We start from the raw sequence: 15,286 nt of genomic DNA, 5'->3' as shown, positions 1-15,286 counted from the left end.
TCAGTGGGCCAAATCCTCCCAGTTCCCTTTGGAGCCAGGCAGAGGCGCATAGACTGGGAATGGCACAGTCCGCGCCTGGTCGCTGTTACCCTCGTCCGTCTCGGCCCGGTGCAGGTGCATGGCGAGCTCCTGCAGCGCGGCGGTGCGCCTGATCTTGTGGTTTCACTTCTTCTCCATGATCAGCTCCTCCAGCCTCTGGAACTCAAGCGTGCTGCTGCGCTGTGCCCAGAGCTGGACCTGCAGCCGGTCGGGCTGCTTGCAGATGCGCAGCTCTTCGCCTGCCTTGAACTCGCGCTTGCCTTAGCGGCCCCCGGCGGCGATGGTCTCGGGGTTGCGCCCGCTCAGCCCGTGCTCCTTGGCGCCCGCGTGAGCCGGCATGTTGCGCACCGCGGCGCTGGGGCTCAGCGGCTTATCGCCGTGCAGCTCGTGGACCACCCGGCCGCACCGGCCCTGGCTCGCGTCCGTCAGGAAGCTGCTGCTCACCTCCAGCCAGTGCAGACGCACCACCTGGAAGCTGCCCACGTACACGGCCCGGCAGGGGTCCTGCGCCCGCGAACGAAGTCTGCCCAGGTCACCCAGCTTGCACTTGCTGAGCAGGTTCTCGGGCATGCAGGTGCTCAGCGGCTCCGAGCGGGGTCCGAAGCTCTTCTTCTGGTGGATGCATTCTTGGCGGTACAACACGGAACGCGCCACTTCATGTACCTGTGGGTCGTAGGGCTGCGATGGAGGCAGCGGCGGCCTTTCCCCGCCATCGTGCAAGCTGCCGCCGCCATCGGGCCCCAGTGGCGGCGTCTTTGGCTTCACATCCTCAATGTCATTAAAGAAGATGTAAGAGACGCTGATGCAGGACCCGTCTTCTTGGTGCACGCCAGGTTTGTTTCATTTGTAAACTCTTAAACATTCCAAATAATGAATAATCACATTCCAACTATTCAGAAACACGGAATAAAATATAACCATTTCCCAGACTTACAAGATGTAACCAATTTCTCAAATGTGTTTTTTTCCCCAAATGTACTGTTCATCTTTTCCTTTTTAAGATAAATGATTTTAATTTTTGATAAAGTATTTTAACAAGTTGCAAACAGCATATCTCACTCCTCAATACGCATGGAAATATGAATATCTTAAAAAGTAATAATACTCCCTATTTAACCATGAAACCATATCACACCTAATGAAACTTACAGTAAATCCCCAATACCGTCTAATAAGCAATTCGTATTCATATTTCCCCTACAGTCTCTAAAGTGTTTTGTATGGATGATTTGTTCCTTCTAGGAATCAATCAAGGAATTTGGCTGCAATGTCTCAAACACCTTTTGATTTTAACTGACAGAGTTCTTTAATCCTATGTAACTTTTTATGAAAAATTTAATCTCAAAAAGTGCAACAGATAATACTGTTTAAATATCATGAATAGGTAAATGAAAATTGTATATCATAAAATTATTCATTTAAGGAAAATAGACCATGCTCTTCCCTCTGAAAATTTATTGTGAGATATGACAATACATTGCTAAAACAATCTCTTGAATTTGTTTTAGATATCTTTAATCTGGTGCAAAATTATTAGGATTGCTTTCTTGGGCTTTGCAAAAAGCGATATAATTGATTAGAGACTAGATTTGGTAGTATAACTTCCTCAGATTTCCATATTTTGTGTGGGAAATTGTTACCTTAGAAAAGGTACATTTCAGATTCCTTCCTGATAACCTCTCAGGCAAAGCGACCTTAGATATTTCTTTGCCTTAGATAGAGAATAATTCTTTGGAAGTTCCTCCAGATAACAATTCCCAAATGGAGTTATCAGAAGATTCCCTATTCCATTTTTGATTCAATATTTTCCTGATTTTGATCAAGTCCTGAGAGTTATTTATCTGAGAGGATCTTATCCCAAGCTTTACTGAAGTTCTCTGGGCTGAAGAGTTTGAATAACTGTTGGAAAATCTGATGTCAGAAACGTGTCTGGTGTCCTCTGGATTTAAGTTTCAGGTCTTCTTTCCTATGGAAAATTGAAGTCATTACTCGAACCCAGGCATTAAATAGAGAAGTTTTTCAGACGTCTAAAAATCATGACGATTTTCTTGTCCAGGCAATGGCTCCAAGGCATGCACCAGCCAAAATTCAGGCAAGTCTGGAGCCTACGGCACCGATATTACCCTCACGGCAGAGACCTGAGTGGTGAGAATTTCAGTGATGACACAGGACGGCCACGAGGGGTCGTGCTTCCACCGATAAGCAGTGAGAGCAGCAGCTTCCTGCGTGTGCGCCGACGGCCCGCAGAGGGCGCCCTAACACGCCTGTTCCGAGCAGGAAAGGCCTTTTTTCAGTCCCCCTGACTTGGGGCGCAGTCCCCAGAGAGAACAAGAGCTTCCTTCTCAGCAGGACCCGCCAGCCAGGGAGGGGCTGCAGCAGCTCTGGACCAGCTTGATGTCCCTTGGATAATAAAAAATGTCCTTTGCCAGCCCAGAGTGCTGAGGTGGGAGCATTGCCCTGGCTTCTATTGTGTTATTTTTCTTAAATAGCAATCCCAGAACCTTTGTTTTCCGGACGACTCCCAAGTGTTTTATTGTTTACTTCCTGGTATAATAGTTGTGCAAGGCTTATTTAAAAAAAATATGCATTTGTTGAGGGTTTGGATGGCCCCAGTTCAGAGAAGCTATAGTATTTTTTACACCTTCATGACTGTTTCTGGATAAATTTTCAGAAAAATGGAAACACATATATGATCAGAAAAGGAGCACAGAAAATCCTGGCCCCTTCAGGGAATGAGTTGGTGATGTGGCCTCACCAGGCTAAGACTTATACGAGCCTAAGTCAAAAGGGAAGCTGTGCCTCTATACATATCTTTCATTAAATAATATGATCAATTTTTCCTATTACTTTATAATACCTGTAAAATGCTTCTGAAAAATGAAAAAGTAGGTGTATTAAAACTCACAATTGAAGTAGATGCTTCAATAATTTTTTTAATTTTTATTAAGCATTAAAATATTTTATTTGCTGAAATGTGTATAACATAAATATTAAAAGAATGTTTAATATCTCATTTCATGTAACAGTAGCAACAAGAAATCACAAGTGTTTGAAAGTTTCTTCAATCCATTTTATTCTGATGACTCTTTGAAGAAAGAACTTGAACCTGTTCACGTGATTGATGACATGAAGTCTTGAAAATACCTAAATGAAGGTGTCTTGAAATTTGCAGGCACAAATCACTAAAGTATGCCATCATATCAAATGAAGCAATGACCATTGCTATCCAGAAAGCCACATATTTGTCTACAAAGTTATTAAAATACTGGTCTAGAAATAAAAGACCTTGCCCAATAAAGACAGTGTCTTGAGGTATAGTTCACTTTTGGTCATATGAGCTACCATCAATTTTTGTGCAACTTTAGTAAAGCCACATCCAAACATTAGGGTATAAAGACAAGGATGGTTTTCAAACACATTAGTTGCCGACTTTTATAGATCATTATTGCCAGTATGATCATTAGTCCTATGTGGAGTCCAGATGACAAGATACTAGTGCCTGCTATAGTGGATCCCTTCTTGCCAAAACCACCATGAATGATGACATGGAAATAATTTGGACAGGAAAAAGTTGTTCCATCCACTACTCCAAGAATTGGAAAGATCTTCCATTTTATTTCTAGAATAGGTGTCTTACAGTCTCACATTGTTTGCTCCTCCAAATGTAGACAGTACAAGTAAGATTATTACAGCTACCTGAATTTCAGTTACATCCACTTTTCCAAACCTCAACACACCCGAAACATAAATCTGCCAGTGAGCACAACAAAATATGAACATCCCAATAAAAGAGCAGAGAAACAACCAGTCAGGGTGCTTAGGATGTTCCTAAGTGAACAGCAATTGAAGCTCCAACTGCCATAAGCCCTCTGGAAAGACAGTCACGTCCATGGTCAAAAAGTTCCAGAATTTGCTCTTCTGGCTTGTTTCCCATCAACACATCCAGTGACTGGTAGATAGAGTCCCAGGGCATATAAAGTGTCCAGTGCGGTGCCTCCTCGGTGCCGTGGGCAGTACAAGATGAGCAGGAGTGTGGTGAGCAGGCCGATGGCGAGGCCGAGCAGGGGGATGGAGTCGGCGGCCATCCACAGCGGGATCCAGTGCAGCACCCAGGGCCAGTAGATCGGCAGCGGCGGCTGGAGGGAGACTCCACGGCTGCGTAGCGGGGCTCCTCTGCTGTGGCGGCGCTCCCTGCTCCTCTAGCCGCCCCAGCTGCGCCTCGCTCAGCGGCTCCGCCAGCGCCTGCGGTCAACTCGGCGCCGGCCTGGTCCCGGGGCCACTGCGAGGACGCGCGGCCCGCGCCGGGAGGAAGGGGCGGGGACAGGTGGAGGGCGGGGCGCGCGGCCGGAGCCTGCGCCTGCGGGTGGGACTCGCGGGTCGGGCCCCTCTAGGCCAAGTTCAAGGGCAGGCCGGGGAGGCGCGGGGGAGGCCCGACGGCGGGGGCGGGGCAGGGCGTCGGGGAGGGGGAGTCCGGGGGTGGGATGCAGGTGGGGGGAGCCCGGCGACCTGCCGCCTGGGGTGGGACCGGCTCTCACCAGCCCCCAGGAGGTCATCGTTAGGGCCGTGGACAGTAAGTTTCCAGTGGGCACCTAAGGGCCCAGACTTCCCCGAGGATTTGAATCCGCCTTCCAGGGTCTAATTTCTTCTTCCTGGACTTCTCAGGTGCTCCCCCGAGGGAAGACTTTCCGCGGGCTGAACGGTTGGTTATGAAGCGGGTTCCTCTAGCTTGTGGCCCTGCACACAGTTCCCTTCCAGGGTGAGTGCGCCCTGGCTGTCGATTAACCACTGGAGCAGGAAGCTGCCTGCAAAGCCCAGGAGTGTTTCTGTGGGAGAACACGATGTTGCCAGCCTTGGTCATGAGCACGATGGCCCCCATCTGTCTTGCTCTTCTTCTCATGGGATTGATCTGTAAGCACTTTTCTAAGGCACAGAACAAGCTCAGAGGATGCTTCTAAGGTGGTGTTGGGCAACATTTACCTGCAGATGCAGTTTGGCCCACAATTTAGTAGGATGAAGCCAGTATTCTGATTCCAGTAGTCTGATTCCAGAGCTATCCTTATAACCACTTCAGATTCCTTTGATGAACTCCACGATCCCTAGCTCAGTATTCAAAGCTTCAATCTACTTTTCCAGTCTTTCCTCCCAAGTTTCTTTTCCCTCACTCCTCTCCCTAAATCCAATGCTCTGGTCCCAATAATTTTTTAAAACATAAACTCCTTTTCTTACCTTTTTTTTGAAATGAGAGCTGCTATATTTGATAATTTCTCATGACCCAGTGAGGATTGTAAATAATTTTTAATTTAATTTCTTTTTACTGAGATATCTTTCACAGGACCCCACTTTTAAAAAGAAAAAGTCAAGGGCACCTCAATTTTTGGGTAACATTGCACTAAGAATAATTCTTGAGAATCAGATTTGGGAGATGAAAGCCTGTTTCTTTTTTGTTGTAGTTTGTTTTCTTTTGTTTGTTTTGTTTTTAGTACCAACTATTGATAGTGCATATTGCTGAAATCCATTTAGACAAAGTTAGTAAAGGAGTTAAAACATCAGTATATTTAAGAGCCAAGTCACTGTCTGCAAGCCAGATGTATTCACTGAAAATAAATTATTGCTGTCAAAAATTCAAAATCCAAAGGCATTTAGTTTAATTTTTTATATCTCCACTGTAAAGTTAAAATTAAGATGTGTATAATTTCCTTTAATCTTCAATATACTTATTGCCCATAGTAATTCAATCTTCCACCCAGTGATTCATACATTACCCATATCATAACATCAGTCTTCTTTTTGTTCATTTTCAAATTCAGCAAATTCATATGTCTTGCTAAAGTTTTATAGTCATCAAATATATACTTATGAAATTTCTGTCTCATTTCTGGTAATAAATCCAAAAGCCTTCTAATAGGCATGCAAGTTTATGCATTTTCAGCTTTTCACTGGAGTTTTATAAATATTTTCTATTTGGTTCAAAATATCATCCCCCTCCCAGATATTGCATAAACATTTGTCATCTGTTTACATAAAATATGCTTTTTATTTTAGCACGGTTTATCCCTTCATTTGATATTATAATTATTGCATTAGTGTTGTTAATTTGCATGATAAGTAGCAGATTATTTCTGATCTTTATGTCCACTGGGTATCTTTATCTCTGTTTAGAAGATCAAAGTGTATCTTTATGTGTTTAGAAGATCAAAGCACAATGACATTTTCAATGTACCAATTATTGATACTGCATGCTGCTTAAAACCATTTAAAATGTAGCATAAATCCTATTATTAAACAAAGCAATGAGACTATTTGAAAGTGGCAGGTTTTACTAATTCTTAGACTAATTATACAAATAATTTTTGCTGTCTAATAAAATACTATAATCATAATGTGCTATATAGTGTAAACATCTTATTTTACAATACTGTAGTTTTGGATTTACAGAAAAATTGTGAAGATTGTATGGTGTGTTCCCAGAATCCCAGATTTTTCCTGTTTTGTTGAGACCTAATCTCAGTTGTTACTTTTCCCCAACTAATGGATACATTATTAGTAACTGAAACTCACATTTTATTAAGGTTTGCATAGGCATTAACATTTCTGATCCAGGATATCACATTATATTTAGATTGCATGTCACCTTAGGGTCCTCTTGGTTGTGAAAGTTTCAGAATTTCTTTGACTTTGATGGCCTTGACAATTCAAGAAACACCAAACAGGTACAATGTTCCTCATTTGGGATGTCTGTTATTTTTCTGATGATTACACTGAGGTATTTGAGTTCCAGAGGAAGACCACAGAGGGAAGTTCCATTCTCAACAGTTCATATCAAGAACACAGATCTGGAGATGACATGTCACTCTTGATGTTAACCCAGATCACCTGGCTGAGGTGGTATGTGTGAGGTTACTCTACTATGAAGTTACCCTTTGGCAGGCTACAGGTTATGTTCTCTTTGGATGAAGTCTTTATATACACCCTTATTTAAGTAGTTTGGGAGTTATGCTCCACCTCCTTGAGGGCTGAGAATTTATGTAAATTATGTGGAATTCTTATAAATGGAAAAATTTTATTCCCTTATTTATTTATTTATTTAACCAGTTTATTTCAGTATGGATTCATAGATATTTATATCATATTTTGTGTTCTAATACAATGATATTTTATCTATTTTTTTGTCCCAATTGTTTCAGCTTTGGCCAATGGGGGCTGTTTCAGTAGATTCCTGTGTTCCACGTACATAAACCAATCTTTGTCTTTTGTTTCTTGTTGTTTTCTTAGGATGGTCTTGTTTTTTTTTCCTGGCACTACAGGATCCTGCAAGCTTATCTTGTATAGTTTCTGCCCAAATCCTAAAAGAAGTCATTACTACAAGGAGCCCTGGTTCCTTTTATTGGAGAATGGTATTTTAATTAGGTCTGGGAGGTAATTGTTCTCACTGCTATTGGGGTTTCCTTACTTCTTGGCCCTCTCAGCAGAAGGTGTAAGGACATGCATGTCTATTTACTAAGCTACTTATATGCACATACTAACATTTATATATGGAATCATCTGAATATGTATTATGGTACACAAATGTTCATACTGATCTCTCCTTCTCTATTCCATTATTAGATGGGTTTCTAGTCTTCTGCTCTGTAACCTTCCACTCCAACAATGAGAAAGCTGGCTCCCACCCTCTGCCATCTATAGACTTAATGTGCCACTCCAGTATACACATATAGTGGTTTTGGAATTGTTAACCAGTGCCCCAGTGGGAAGTAATTCTATCATCTAGATTTCAGTGCTGCCATGAACATTATTTTAAGTTCACTTTTAAAGATTTCACTCACTTTCCTCCAATACCTGCATAGAGTTGTTGTTTTATACATTGCAGTAGAGTGAGATTATTGTGTCATGGTCTGCCAATCTATTCTAGGATCTGACAATCTATAAATTGATTCTGTTAATTTTTACTTTAATTTTTATTTTCATAAACTAAGATTCACATCTTGTGATATAAAATTCTATGGATGTTGATAAATGCATTACTGCCAGTTATTTGTCATGAAGTATCATACAAAATACTTCACTATATTCAACCCTCCCATAACCCCACTTACACCAGATAATTTGTTAACATCTCTATAATTTTGCTTTTTACAGAATGTCATATAAATGGGATCATATAGTATGTGGCCTCCTAAATATGTATCAAACTTTAAAAGTAGTAAATTGACATAGTGTAAAGTCTGATTATATGAGACTTCCATTTGAAATATCAAAATACCCCTTTTCCCACCCCCCCCAAAATCCATGTTGAAGTCCTGAATTCTCCATGTTCAAGTCTCTCATTTTTTTTTACTATTTTTCTCCACCTTAAAAAATATACTCTATGTTGTTCAGTAGTGTTGTTATCTATAAATTCTAAATTAACATGAAAAATGAGGATCTAGCTCTTTTAACTCCATGTGTCTCTCACGTATAGACTTTTTTCACTCTTCCTTCCAATGAGCTCTCACCACTTCTGATTAAATAATTGTGATTTATATTATTATATCTATTTGAAGTATCTGATAGTTAGGGTTCTACAGAACCAATAGTAGATACACCACACACAAACAAACACACACATACACACACACACACACACACACATTTTAAAGAATTGACTTGGGCAATTGTGGGGTCTGGGGGTTGACAGGTCAGAAATCCATAGCCTAGACAAGCAGGCTGGAAACTCATCAGGAATTTCCTACAGACTTGAGGCAGAATTTCCCCCTTCCCTGGAACACCTCAGTTTTTACACTAAACTCCTTCAGCTCATTAGATGAGGCCCACCCACATTATTGAATGTAATCTACTCTACTTAACCTCAAGTGACTGTATGTGGCTTACCTGCCCCAATCCCAGGGATACCTTTCTAACTTTGCAGATCTGAGAAGAGTTTCCTGCAGTCACATTCCTGACTTTAAACAGAAATGAGAAAAGAAATTGAAGAAATAATGATGTTCTGTTCTCTAATTTATATATTCTATGGAAGTAACTGTTTTAACTTTTGGTTCTCTCTCTGAAGCCACATATTTTTCCTCTTAAAGCCACTGTTCAAACTTCACCTTGACTTTAATGAACATGAGCTGGCATCGAGGGAAAAATTTGACCTTCAGTCCAAAACATTTCCATTGAAGAATTAATTCCCAAGAATGTAACTGAGTTCCAGTATTCTATCTAGACATCATATACTTTTAATTTTCTCCAGACATGAATATTTATTTCTCAACAAATTTAAGGTATACAATGAAAGCTACAGCAAGTTTAGGCTGCTTCTTCTCTGACATTTCTAGGGTATTGAATAAAAATACACCTTTGCAATTTCTCTATTTTTTGTTTTTCCAATGTCTGCATGTATGATGGAAAGGAAATTTCTTAAAACTTAAGTATAAATTCTGGGACATGACGCTTAGAAGAAGAAATGTTAGCAAAACATAACCCAAAACTATCCCGTGTATTTCATTTAAAAGCAATTGGTACTTTAAACAGAAAGCAAGTGATACTTCATTTGAGCCTAGGAGGAAACAAATGAGGAATGAAAAAAATCCTAAGGGGATAAATATTCTGCAGCATCCCATTTCTCTTGTGTATGAAGTATTAGGCTAGATGACTGGATAACAAGATGAAAGCAAAGAAAATGATAATCTTTCAAGTCAGGCAGCCCCACATGAATGACTTTTAGTTAATGGAAGACTTTTTTAAAGGGCCAAATTAAAAGTGTTCTACATTATGTGGAGTAGGGACTGTTTAACTTGGCTAGATAGCGAGAGTCTTCTCTCTTACAGTTTCCTATTTCTTCTACTTGTTTTGGAGAGCAATGCTAAATGATGTGGAAATTACCCCAAATTTGTGAAAACTATATCCATTCTAGTTCCATAAATACAATAAGATTTTGTGGTATTAGTACTTGCAATTTCCCAATCAACAGTCAGAAGAAGGTTCAGCCTCCCAGACTCTCACTCTGATTGTGGTCAACAACATGGGAAATGTAGGGCTTAATTCACCTAATATACAGAAAGTCTCCAAAGCCAAATTATGGTAATACTGAGAAGCAGACTCTTACCAAGTCCTGATTGTTCATGCTGAATCCTCTTAGATTGTAACACACAGTGTATACTTTGAATGATGCCATTCAGGATTCCATTAGTCTCTTTAAATATTTTGATATTATTTTTGTTAAACATATTAAATCAGAAATAGTTTTTATTATTTTATGTAAGTATTTAAAATATATTGCAGGATAAAGAAGGTATTTTACCTAAAATTTACCTTAAACTTATTTGATTTATCAGAGAGAAACAATCCTTCTCTGGGCATCTTGTATACATTTCTTTATTTCACTGATCTATATGAATCTGTAATAAATGATTCTTAATTGAAACATATTCATCATCATGAAAGTGAAAAGAAACCTATTCAATGGGGGAAAATATTTGGAAACCACATATCCAGTATAGATTTAAAATCCAGAATACATAAAGAAATCCTACATCTCAACAGTAATAAGGAAAACCATTTAAAAATGGGGAAAGGATTGAATAGACATTACTCCAAAAAGATACAGAAATGGTGAAATGACCTAATACTCAACATTAGCTATAACAGAAATGCAATCAAAACCACAATGACATATCATTTCACACAAACTAGAATGGTTGCAACCAAAAAAAAAAAAAACAAAAGTTTTGGAAAGGATGTGGAGAAATAGGAATGCTCATTCATTGTTGGTGGTGATGTGAAATGGTGCAGCCACTATGGAAGACAGTTTGCTGTTTCCTTGAATAGTGAAGTGTGGAATTATCATATGACCTGTCAATCCCACTGCAAGGTGTATTCCTAAAAGATCTGAAAGCAAGAACTACTTCCATACCAATGTTCATTCTGGCATTATTCACAATTCCAAAAGATTATAGCAACACAAGTTTCCACCAAACAATGAATTGATAAAATGTGACATATATAAATATATTATTCAGCCATAAGAAGCAGTGAAGTCCTGATATGTGCAATCACATGGATGAACCTTGAAGATACCATATTGAGTGAAATAAGCCATACAAAAAAGACAAATATTGTATGATCTCAATAATATGAAATAATTAGAATAAGCAAATTAATAGAGTCAGAATCTAGAATATAGATTACCAGAGATTGTGGTGGGGATACAGAATGGAGAGTTAATGCTTAAATTGTGAATTTCTACTTGGGTTCATTGCAAGTTTTTGGTAATGGTTGATGATGGTGGTAGCAAAACATCATGAATTGATTTAAAAGCACTGAGTTACACTTTAGAATGTGGTTAGAAGGGTAAAATTTAGGTTGTAGATGTGTTACTAGATTTAAAAAAATAAAAACATGGTTTGTATATCAAAACCAGCGAACCCTAATGTAAACAGTGGAATAGAGTTGATAATACAATTATAAAATTTTCTTTCATGAATTGTGCAAATGTATCACACTAAGCAAGGATAATAGGGTGGTATATAGGAAGTCTGCCTTTTATGCATTGTTTTTCTGTAAACCTATAACTTCTCTAATAATTTTTTAAATCATGGATCTCAATCTTCTGATCTTCATGTTTGCTTGGGAAAGGAAAGCACTTCAACTGTTGCACACAGAGCTCTCTGAATAACCATGTGTGTTGGCCACGTGCCCCTCCCAGTTGGGCTCCTTAGAGCTGTGCCTGGGAAATTTGGGGACCAAAAGGGCTCACTCTCTTCTCTCAACTTTGCCTGTTTATTGCTCTGCCTACCCTTAGGAATTGAGAGAAGGCATTTGAAAAATTGTCATAGAGGGGTTTATACCCATTATGCCATAGATGGATAGGGGTTTTCCCTTCTTTTGAAATGATATCATGATTGTTTTCAGAGGGTAGGAAGGTTGTTTTCCCCTCTCACACACACATGCTCTGAATATTCCTGATCCAGCCAGGTCTGTTCATCATCTGATCCCCACTTGTGCTTTGCCAAGTCTCTCTGATTCTTATTGAAAGTCCAGGATTGCTAAAGAAATCATATCTTATTCAAACATTCACAAACTGGAAGGATAAATATTCACAGAGTAATTAAAACCATGCTTTTGTTATCAACACTTGGCCTCTCTGGGTGATTATTCATGCTTTGAGCAGTTAGTGACTGCAGTGTTACCAGCATGAGTTGACAGGTGATTAAAATGTCTACAAGAGAAGACATACCCAGTCTAGTTGCAGAGTCAGATATATCAGCAGGTGAGTTCCATCCTTACAGTTTTACAAGGGCTGGGATGCAGGAAAGTGCAGATTTGTGGGGATCAAAAGTTAGACCTGCAGCACTTCTATGGGGGTTGGTCAGGGAAAGAAATCACAACTCTTCTAAAGATTTAATTCTTCCAAAAATATTACAAGTTGTGTAGATACTAATCTAAAATAGCAAGTTCTACTTAGTCTTACATATTGGAAATGATCAACTTTGTCTGTAATTCTTTTCCCCTGGTTCTTTGTTTGAAAAATTCATCTCATATGTTTCAACTCAAATTTTTATCCTGAGAGATAAGTTCCTAGTATTCCTTATCACAACAGCTGATAACTGCTTTTTGTTTTTGTTTTAGTTTCTCTTTTTTAGAACTTTGTTTTAAATACACATGTTCAGTGAGGGAGGAGGCAAAAGAAGGTGGAGACAGTGTGGTCCACAGCCTGGAGAGGCTTGGAGGCTGGAAGCCACAGAGACAGTCCACCCCATAGGGCAGGCAGGCAGCATTCTGGGACCTGTGAATACTTGGTTGGTGGCAAGAATCGGCAGATGGTCCTGTCCAGGGCAGGTGGACCCAGCACCCTGGAGGCCCTTGGTCTGAGGTCCCGCAGCACCAGTGGCACCTGGGCTCAGCTCTCATCCTTCAGGGCCTTGTCAGCAAACTCAGGCAGCATGAAGGCTGCCTGTTGGTGTCCACATTGTAGTACTTCAGCTGCATCTGTTCCACTTGCTTCTGTGTCAGCTGCTGCATAGCCTCCCAGAAATTGGTGCTCTGGGGAATGGGGGTGGGGCATCAGCAGAGGGTGCTCTGTGCCTACCATCCCATCACTCACCAACCCACCCCTCACCATTGGGGCAGCCCACAGCTCTCTGGAATTTTGTTGCACAGCATGAAGCAGATCTGGCCACTGGGGTGTGTGGGGATGGTGCAGTAGGCGCAGCCCACTAAGGGGAAGAGGGACTTGCAGAACAGCCTCATCTCCTTGATAAGGTGAAGGTGCAGCCACTGGTACTCGCCCTGGCAATGAGAATCCCATCCTCCTTGAGAGCTGTTTCCGGGAGCTGGTAATAGGATTCCTTGAAGAGGCTCTTGGCTGGGTCGCTGGGGTATGAGGAGTCAGTGATAACACCCAGAGCAATCTGGTTCTATTTCATTAACCCAAAACCATCACCCACGGGTAGGGTCAGATTTGAGCTGGAGCACTCATAGCCTTGCCTGGCAGGAGCTTCTTGGAGACCTGGATGACATCATCGTCAGTCTCGCACTGGACCACCGTTTCCACTGAGGGGTGCTTCACCACCGCCCGCAGGTCGTCCCCGTCCCCGCCCCTGCTGATCAACACCTTGCCGGGGTTGGGGTGGTGGCTGCAGAGGGGCAGGCTGGTTATCAGCTCCTGGAAGAGCTCATCCGGATCAGTGCACTGGATGACGCTGTCCAGCACCAGCGCATTCCCCTGAGCCTTAGGGTGGAAGACAAGGATGTCCTGGTAGCGTGAGCGCTGGTGCTGTAGCAGCCTTTCCACCCGCGGCGACAGGGCCTGGCTGGGCCACAGGCTGCGAGTCTCCCGGAACCAGCCCTCGCAGTTGGCAGCGGGGCGGTCGTGGCCGTCGGAGCTGGGCTCAGTTGCGGGCGGGCAGCGCGCGGGCCCAGGGCTGCGGGGAGAGCACAGCCGCAGCACAGCCGGACCAGTTCTGCCCGCCACCCGTGCCGCTTTATAATTGCTTTGGTTGAACTTTTTGTAATTATCTGTTTTATTTATTTTTTATCACAGTATTTATTTATTTTTTAAGTGTTTCCTCGTTTATTTCCTGCCTCATTTCACTAGAATATAAGCTGTTTGTGTTACATACTCTTTGTCAGCTACCACTTATTTCCCAGAACTAAATCAAATTCTGGAACTTATTAGGTAAATCAAAGAATGCATTAATAAGTTAATATGGTGACTCCGATCCATAATCATATACATGACACTGTTGTACCAGTGATTCTTGCACATTATAGGTTACATTTGCCAACGAGTGTCTGAGAAAAAGCATGGACATTTTTCTTAAATAAGTGTGCACATACATAAAACAACCTTGCTGCAGAAAAGATGAAGGGCTTTACAGATGGTTTAAAATCCAACCTTAATCTATTGTCCTCATATTGTCCATAATGAGATAATCACTTCTCTGGAGAAGGAGGTAATAGAATCAACAACAGGGGCTGCAACTCCTCCTTCAGACCCCACTCTCTCTCCTCATGCAGGTCCTCTGTGGGCTTCACTTATGTGATAAGCACACTCCCTGGGAGTCCCTTCTTTTCTCAAGTTTCTCAGGTCTCTTTCAGATAGGGCACATTGCTACACACACACACACACAAAACACATGGATTATTTGAGGGAGATCTTATGATGAGAATCCTCAAGGGGTAATGCTCTGTAGTTGCACAAATTAGGCCATAGATCTCTTGATGTTTTAAGGCATTCTGAAAATGAGACTCTCCTCAATTCTGCAATATCTCTCTATCTCCCAATTCCCCCAAATCTCCTTTCTCCTTTTGTCTAAAGCCCCATAACAATAACATAATAATATAGGGTATGACCCTGTCCTGACTTAGGGTTCTCAGGAAATTTGCTGCCCAGGACTGGCACCTTGGATTCTTGATGATGATGATAATGATAATTGAGGAGAAATTCACAGAATCTAAAGATAAATATTTTTAAGGGTACATCTAACACCATCTCTAACAGTTCTGAAATATTTTCATCACCTCAAAAGAAATCCCCAAACCCATAAGGCATTAAATTCTCTCTTTGGTGCCCTACTCCCGGGAAAACATTGATCTGCTTTCTTATCTCTATGGTTTTACCTATTCTGAATGTCTTATAAATGCAATCATACTATACATAATTATTCATATCTGGGTTCTTTCACTTAATATAAGGTTATCACTGTTAATTCACATTGTAGCATGAATTTGTAGTTCATTCTTTTTTATTGGTGAATGATTTCCCAAT

At 41.1% G+C, this 15,286-nt stretch overlaps 3 pseudogenes; all 3 read right to left on the bottom strand.

Moving 5' to 3' along the window:
* On the bottom strand, positions 1 to 876 carry LOC119524973 (annotated as a pseudogene).
* A 2,160-nt stretch (positions 877 to 3,036) lies between these two features.
* On the bottom strand, positions 3,037 to 4,316 carry LOC119524978 (annotated as a pseudogene).
* Positions 4,317 to 12,916: 8,600 nt separating this feature from the next.
* On the bottom strand, positions 12,917 to 14,284 carry LOC119524972 (annotated as a pseudogene).
* Positions 14,285 to 15,286: the final 1,002 nt, after the last annotated feature.

This window comes from Choloepus didactylus (assembly GCF_015220235.1).
Source record: "Choloepus didactylus isolate mChoDid1 chromosome 23 unlocalized genomic scaffold, mChoDid1.pri SUPER_23_unloc12, whole genome shotgun sequence".
Taxonomy (NCBI): domain Eukaryota; kingdom Metazoa; phylum Chordata; class Mammalia; order Pilosa; family Megalonychidae; genus Choloepus; species Choloepus didactylus.
Note: the sequence above shows the minus strand (reverse complement) of the source record. Positions and strands in the feature narration are given on the sequence as shown.